The 8618-nt window shown below is 47.7% G+C and overlaps 1 long non-coding RNA gene across 2 annotated transcripts; it reads right to left on the bottom strand.

Moving 5' to 3' along the window:
- Positions 1–428: 428 nt before the first annotated feature.
- LOC117796051 lies at positions 429–7209 on the bottom strand. 2 transcript variants are annotated; one of them, XR_004620392.1, is made up of 4 exons: positions 7113–7209; positions 3819–3948; positions 2282–2455; positions 429–996 (listed from the first exon to the last, which is right to left on the bottom strand). It is a non-coding gene; the product is annotated as an uncharacterized LOC117796051 (long non-coding RNA). The 2 variants fall into 2 exon arrangements; XR_004620393.1 differs by having other exon boundaries at positions 429–947.
- Between the last annotated feature and the right edge of the window lie 1409 nt (positions 7210–8618).

Raw genomic sequence — 8618 nt, 5'->3', positions numbered from 1 at the left:
AATCTTAAAAAAAAGATGACCAACCGACTGAGCCACCCAGGCACCCCTGGGAGTGTTTTGTTACACAGCATTATCGTGGTAATAGCTGCCTAATATGAAAAAATAAAGAGCGCACTCAGTAGGCTACACCATCAGCAGACCTGGCTCTTAATCCCGCTCCACCATTAACCGTGGGACCTTTAACCTCTACGAGACTCAGCCGCTTCCCCTATTAAATCTCTGCTTATTTGATAGTACGTGGCCAGCTGGGCCCACTAATGCCATGATCTCTCCGGCCAGTGACCCCCTAAGACCCACCTCTGTGGCTTTACAAATGTTGCCCCAACAAGTGACAGGCAGGGAGGGACTGTTGAAAAGCATGAAAAGCCCTTCAGAGCATTTGTTTATTTGATCTTTTAAAATCAAGCTTAGAATTTTCTGCCAAAAGAGATCACCTATTTTGAACTTAATACCTCACATAAAAGTGTTTTTGAGAACTGTTTGTGTTTCTGAACGTGTATTTATTTAATCAAATAATTATCTGTGGGTATTTTTAAATGTTTATTTGCTCAACTGAAGATTTAATCTGCGTAAAAATGGCTGAATCATGTGTTAAGAACTCTGGAAAACCATAGAAGAAATGCTACTACACATTGAAAGAGCAAAAACACAGACTATAATTGGGGGTGAGGAGGGGTTGACCCCAGGGGGCTGGAAAGCGGATTCATCTGAGTGCAGGAAGACAGTATTAGAATTTTTATTAATATCTTTATGCAAAAATCAGGAAAGAAATGAAGCCTGACAAATGTTTAGTTTACAAACTGACCTCTAGGCTGTCCGGGGTCAGGTGGCCACGGCATGGAGGGGTTCACAGCAGCACCTCTCCCACTGGGGTTTCAGTGCATGGTAGTTCGGCTTTTCCCAGGCCCCTGGATTTGCAACTGTCCACTTCTCATTAAGTCAAGTCTCTGGAAGTGGATAGATGGCTTCAAAAGGCTCCTGTGAGGGATCTGTGGGCTGAAGACTGTACTAATCACAGAAGTGCAGGCGAAAAACAAGCAAATGACAAAGCTGACCCTCCTCTCTTGCAAGGACAACCCTTCCTTTCAGCTGCATTGACATCAAACCAGCAACAAATCTGACAAGCAGTTATCCCTCACCCCCAATCTGAAATTCCCAAGAAGGCATATCAGAAAAAGTAGGGTTATTTCCATCATTTTAAATGATAGCCCTTGCCCTAAGTCTATCTTGGGCCTTGAGACAGTAATTCCTAATAGCAGTACTTGAACATAATTTGTGGGCACTTAAGTATACATATATTGGAGGGATGTGTGCTCAGAAGTTTCTGCAGGTGGGGCGCCTGGGTGGCTCAGTCGGTTAAGCGGCTGCCTTCAGCTCAGATCATGACCCCAGGGTCCTGGGATTGAGTCCCACATCAGGCTCCCTGCTCAGCCAGGAGTCTGCTTCTCCCTCTGCCTCTTCCCCTGCTTGTGCTCTCTCTCTCTCTCTCTCTCTCTCTCTGTGTCGAATAAATAAAATCTTTAAAAAAAAAAAAAAAGAAGAAGTTTCTGCAGGTGGAGTGCGTGATCAAAAAGTCGGGAAGTTATGGTGACAGGTGGTAACTGCGCTCGTTATGGTGAGCACTGAGTAATGTATAGAACAGTCGAATCTCTATCCCTGCACCTGAAACTGATACAACATTGTATGTCAACTAAATTTCAACCATAAAATTTTTTTTTAAATCACACAAGAAAGTATTAGCTGTGTGACCTTCGGAAGTTTCTTAACATATCTGAAGTTTGGCTTCTGCATTTGTAAAACCTTTGAAAGGTCGTGGCATAAAGTTGTGAGTATTTTTCAAATGTGAACTATTATTCTTACAATAAAAGGCTGGCAAAGCGAGGTGAGCACATGCGTATTTAATTGTATAACATCTTTTGCTGGATTCTGGAATTCGGCTTAGGCAAAGGAAGTACCTGAGGAACTTTGCATTTTACATAAGAAGGAAAGTTTGGAAGCTGCTTCGGGAGGATCAAGGTAGACATACAACATCAGGAAACTTGGGAAATGAGACCAGGAGAGGCTTAGCTGAAGGGCACTTCCCGGCTGGTTGACTTAACCCCTCCACATTGCAGATTTCTGCAAAGTGTGGATAATGATTGCACCTACTTTGGAGGGCTATTCTAAGGAATCCATGAGTCAGGAACACCGAAAACAGGGTTGGGTCCTGGTAAATGCTCCCTAAGAGTTGGTTACATAAGTGGCAAGATCCCACCGGATTTCATCAAGTGGAAATACTGACCGTGAATACACCGCATGCCAGAAGTATGCGTCACACGTGTGAGCTGCTGCAAAGACTCGGACACGAAGGGCAGCTGCCAGGCTGGGTGCAGACACTGGGATTATAATCCTTGGGCCCTCGCCTGCAGTGGGCGGCACGTGACATCATGTATTCTGTCAAACTCCACGCTGGCTCCTGGGATGGTAGAGATGAATACAGTTCGGATCCCGTCGCAGCTCCCAGCCTGACAGTGGTGGCAGTGATGGCAACAGACACGACAGCCAGTGGCACTTCTGAAGCTGGGGCCAGGGAGGGCCTGGCTTTGAATAAGCCTTCCATCCGCTTGTCTGCTTCCCTCTGGTTTGGATAACTCTCTTCCTGACCCGGTCTCACTCCCTCACCTGGAGCTCAGAGCAGCACCCCCCCTAGCAACCAGGGATCCTGCGGGAGCACTCTGCCCTTTGCTACGGAGGTCATCAGATGGGGTGGCCACCCTGTGAGAGTCACCTGAAGTCAGCGGAAGGCCGTTGGTCCCCAAGAGCAAGGGATACAGGATACAACGGTGTTCCAGTGCACCCGCCTGAGCTTTCCAACATGAAGATCTATTATTATTCAAGTGGCGTGGGCTGGAAGGCAATTTGTTTTACAGGAGCCCAGAGGGCTGAGTGTCCTATTCCTTCCATCAAAATAATAACTAAGCAATTAGTAAATAATAGAACGGAATTGATCCTGCTAAAGACAGGCGGTTATGTGGCCCGTGGGCTGTGACGATGGAAATCACAGGATGGAGCGAGCAGGAGGAGCCCAAAGAGGACAGAAATCCTAAGAAGCTGGGATGGGAGGGGAAAAAGGTTGTGAGTAGGACCCCAGGCTGCTCTGCCCGCCTCCGGTCCAGAGCGCTGTGGGTGGCTGTCCACGGACCGTCCACATAGCCTGGCACATGCTCAGGCTGGGGCCCCATGTTAGGAGCTTCTCATCAGCATGGATCTTGCAGGAGGGACGGGGGTTCTCTGTGGGGCAGCCAGATAGGCCCAATTCTAAGCCCTCCAGGTGTAGCTTCAGGGCCTGTCTTTGCACTCTGTCCTGGGTGGTGACACCCCTGTGTTTCCAGTGTCCAACCCTGAGCCTGGCTCAGAACAGGGGCTCATCAAATGTTTGGTGAGATGAAGAAACAAATGCTTACGCACCGGCTCGGAAACTGGAGGGTTAGTATGGCAAACGGGTTAACCACACAGTCTGGAGCCATGGCTCTGTTGTTTCCTAGCTGCAGGCCTCGGATATGTTCCCTAATGTGCCGCTGTTTCCTCATCGATAGAATGGGAGGGGGGTTAAATAAGAATTAGAAGACAAGTCTAGAAAAGGGCCTTGCAGGCGGTAAGCACTAGCCATCACGCTCAGCAGGCCCGAGGAACACTGGCGTCGCGGCAGGCACACGAGCACCTCCACCACCTGGGCCTCGGGTCACCACGTCCTGCCCGTGCGTCCTCCATGACAGCTCTCGGGCATGAGCCACCTCCCGACCTCACCACCTTCCCTCACCCCTCACCCACTTCCTGACCTGCAGGCCTCCAGGCCTCCTCCTTCCATCTCAGTGGCATCAAACGCCAGGCAAGGGATGGCCAGATCATCCAAGGACTCTCTCTTCGCACCGTGATCCATGGACCAGAAGTGTTGTCATCACCTGGAAGCTTGTGAGAAATGCCGGCACTGCCACCCCATCCCAGAGCTGCTGGATTCCAACTAGCCCTCCAGCAGGATCCCGGGGGGTCGTGGACACGTCAGAGCCAGAGAAGCAGAGTAGCTCTCCACCCCAACTGCATATTAGCATCAAGGGGAGCAACGGCGTCAGAACCACGGGGGTGGCGCTTGGCCATCAGTAATTTTTACAAGGCCCCCAGGGTTCAGAATCAGTGACTGGACAAATGCTTTCCCCTAATAGAGAAGCCTACCAGGGTCAAATCTAGGCAGAGGCAGGACAGGCCATAGAAAACAGGCTCCCTTCCTCCTGGTATGACAGTGTGACCACGTGAGAGCTCAGCCACTGTTGGGGACCCCATGGGAAAGATCATGGATGAGATACTATCCTAAGTTGTTCCTGTTCTGTGGAGGGAGACAGTTAAGTAAAGAGCCAACAACAAGGCAGTGTGGGAAGGGCTGGGGTCTGGGCACAAACTCGGGGAGCACAGAAGAGAGAGTGAAGGACCTGCCTGGGGAAGCCTGGAAGGGAAGTATGGGGTGGGCAGCTTCTGAGCCTTGTCTTGAGGGCCTGGGAATTCGGCAAACGCAAAAAGCAAAGAACGTTTCAGAAAGACGGAACAACATTGCAAAAGCAGGGGTTCACAACTGGCCTCCTCAGTGAGTGTGGGGACTGGAGAGAAGCTCAGAGGGGCTGGAGCCTAGAGTGTTTGGAGCACACAGACTGGTGAGAGATGAGGGGAATCTGGACTGTATCCTGAGAACACCACCCACGCTCGGGTAAGAAAGAGCAGAGAGGACCACACTTGGCATTTAAGATCACTGGCAACAAACATGAGAGTCGATGGAAGGGGACCAGCTGGGGGATGGGGACACACACGAGACATGAAGAGGGTGTGACCCGGGATGTTGGCAGAGGGATGGAGAGGAGAAGCCACGTACAGGTCCCATCGCAGGGGAGAAATCAGTGAGGGATGCATGGGGTGGGGACAGCCAAGGATCCAGAGCAAGGATCTCAGTTTGAATCCCGGTTACTTACCCCCTTTCTGTGCCTTAGGTTCCTTATCCATAAAATGGGACTAAAAGTAGTATATATACACCTGGAGTTAAGTTTCAAAGATTAAAAGTATGAATACAGGCGGAGCTCTTACAATGCTGCCCAGGAGATGGTAAGTGCTGGCTTACGGCAGCGATGACCAGCTGAACGGCAAACAGTCATGTTCCTCTCTCTCTGCATGCTGGGGAGCACCTGGCTAGCTGGGGACCATATTTCCCCGACACTCTGGGCTTGAGATAGGGCCCGGTGATTGTGTTCTGGCCAATAGAACGCGGGGGACACGAGGCCCACCACACCCTGACCTGGCCAACGAAACCTTTCTTCCTCCTCCTGCCAGTGTGGACGTCAAAACTCCAAGTGACCTTGGGGAGTCTAAATGATAAAAGACCAGAGTTCTCGCCACACGCCCCCCATGATTTTAACTCAAATCCAATCCTCTGTCATTTATCTGGCATCATGGAAGAAGCAGCTGTTCCCCCAGAAGTTAATTATCCAACAAAGAAAGTAAAACACGTCAGAAGAACTAGGCTGGAGTTTTCATCTCTGATTTTAATTGCATGACCTTGAGCAAGCCACTTGATCTTTCTGAGCATTATCCAAAAAACGGGGATGAACTCCCTGACGCAGCTGTCGAGAAGATTAGATCAAAGCCTATGGGTATAAGTTCTTTGTAAATTTATATAAGGATGATTGATTTTCCTTTAAGACACAAAACTTTAAAATGTAATCATCCAGTGTACCTCATTGAAACGATAGATCTAAGAGGTAACTTAAAATTTTGATGGCCCAGAATCATAAGTTGGACATGGATTATTGTCCTAAATATGACTGGGCAATTCCCTCTGAGCTTGAGGGATTTGGGGGCTGCTTGCCCCTTCACTGAATGACCCCATATTCCTGTATAATTGGAGTTTGATGCATTTCTGACTTGCTACTACTCATCTTAGGGCTATGGTGAGCCACAGAAACCATACGCACGTAGAGCATAAACACACAAATATGTCCATATAGGTGTATGTATGTATATCTATTTACATACGCTTATATATAAGATATGTATTTATTACCTTTATAACCATTTATTTATTTATTTATTTATTTGTAACCTTTGGGCCCATGATACAGACCAACATTCAGCCATGATCACGAAGACCATTCCAGGGTCTGCTTTACTCCTGAATTCCTGGTACTCTTACACCCCTTCTCCAAAACTCAGCCCAAGGGCAACCCTAGAGCCCAACCCCTCTGGTGCGTCCCCAGGGCACCTTTTGCATTCGCCCTTCAGAACGCTGGGCACATCAGAGTCTACGTTTTTTTGGTCTTCTCTGCTGCTCAGTTTAAGCATCTTGCAGGTAGGAGCTGGGTCATCTGCATCTTCAACCTGGACCCAGCACAGGGCTTGGCACCTTGTAGGCGCTTAGGAAATTCTGGTAGAGGAAGAGCTCAGAGAGCCAGTGATTTTGGGTAGTGATGGGAGCTATAGCACCTCCCACTGAAAACTCCATTTCTTTTCATTTTGAGTCACATTTAGATCCTGCACTGTTCCCTTTGTTTCAATTACATTAGCTAATTAGTTCAATGCTGAAGATTTTTCTTGGACATTTTCCACCAAAGATATAGTTGGTTTCCAGATATAATTTAGGTGCACACTGTGTATCCCATTTAGGAGACAGTGAGAACCTCCTGATGGTTTTGAACAGGCTGGAGCTGGGAAGAAAGAGAAGGGGCTTCTTAACAAGACAGGTGGTTGAAAAGGAAGGACACCTCCTGTGCCAGGTTGTCCTTTCCAAAGATGGCGCAATGGTAGGTCCCACCTCACAAACGTTTCGGCAATCTGACCTTGACCCTCCTCCTGGGAGAGGGGGCACCCGTGCCTGCTCCCCCTTGAATCTGAATGCGCTCTTGTTTCTTTGACTAATAGGGGTGGCTGGTTACACTGCAATGGTCACTGAAACACATACACACACACACACACACACACACACACACACACACACCTTGCACCACAGAGCCAAGATTCCTCACTTCGCATGGCCATCTAGTCCCTCATGCACCCAAAGACCCACAAATGCTTAAGTTCAAGAATACTCCAGAACCTACCTCTCACAGGCATCTCGAACCTGATTCATTTGACCACTGACATTATCTTCCAGCCCCACTTTATAAACGATACATACACGCATACACTCGAGAGAACATTCTCTCTTCGAAGAAAATACACAAATAGCCAGTGAGCACGTGAAAAGATGCTCTGCATGGCTAGTCATTAGGGAAATGCAAAACTACAGTGAGATACCGCCCGACACCTGTTAGGACGGCTACTGTGCAGAGACAGACAACAGCAAGGGTTGGCGAGGATGTGGGATAACGGAACCCTCGTGCACTGCTGGGGAGCATGCAAACTGGGGCAGCCACTGGAAACAGTATGTAAAACAGTATGGAGGGTCCTCGAAAAATTAAAAATAGAACTACCCTACGATCCAGCAATCCCACTTCGGGGTATATCAAAATGCCGCTTTTTGGTATATCACAAAGAACTGAAAGCAGGGTCTCAAATAGGTGATCAGTCCATACACGCACGTTCATAGCAGCGTTACTGGCAACAGCTGAAACATGGAAGAAACCCATGTGTCCTCTGATGGATGAAGAAATAAACAAAGTGTGGCATATACATATAAAGGAATATTATTCAACCTTACAGAGGAAGGAAATGCTGACACATGGTACAACGTGGATGAAAGTTGAGGACGTTGTGCTAAGTGAAATAAGCCAGTCACAAAAAGACAAATACTCTACGGTTCCACTTACATGAAGTGCTTGGAATAGCCAAAATCATAGAAACAGGGAGTAGAATGGCATTTGCTAGGGGCTGGGAGAGGGGGAGTGAGGAGTTAGGGTTTCATGGGGACAGAGTTTCAGTTTTACAAGATGAAAGAGTTATGGAAATGGATGGTGGTGGTGACTGCATAACATTATAAATGTATTCAATACTGCTAAACTGTACACTTTAGAAAACAGTTAAAATGGTCAATTTTATGTGCATGTATTTTAACATAACAAAAAATGAAAAGAAAGAAAGAAAGAAGAAAGGAAGGAAGGAGAAAGAAAGAAAGAAAGAAAGGAAGGAAGGAAGGAAGGAAGGAAGGAAGGAAGGAAGGAAGGAAGGAAGAAATTCCCATCAAGTCAGGTTGAACCAGAGTTCTCAGTGTTCATAACTCACCATGCCTCACTCACTCACTAAACCTGTACTCAAGCTGTGCCCGTGGCCTAAGGCCTTCTTGTCTTTTTAGCTCTTCCCAAACACTGTTCATTGTATCAGTTAAGAGTAAGCAGGGCTGGGGGCACCTGGGTGGCTCACTCAGTTGAGCGTCTGACTCTTGATTTTGCCTCAGGTCATGATCTCAGGGTCCTAGCCAGGAGTCTGCTTGAGATTCTCTCTTTCCTTCTCCCTCTGCCCCTCCCCACCCCCTCGAATAAATAAATAAATCTTAAAAAAAAAAAAAAGAATAAGCAGGGCTGGTATTCAGCTAGTTTCCAGCTGGTGTGTATTGAGATAGCTGGACTGGCAGCTAAAATAATGAAGTGCGTCCATACTATATGGTAAGT

Source organism: Ailuropoda melanoleuca, chromosome 14 (assembly GCF_002007445.2).
Source record: "Ailuropoda melanoleuca isolate Jingjing chromosome 14, ASM200744v2, whole genome shotgun sequence".
Taxonomy (NCBI): Eukaryota; Metazoa; Chordata; class Mammalia; order Carnivora; family Ursidae; genus Ailuropoda; species Ailuropoda melanoleuca.
Note: the sequence above shows the minus strand (reverse complement) of the source record. Positions and strands in the feature narration are given on the sequence as shown.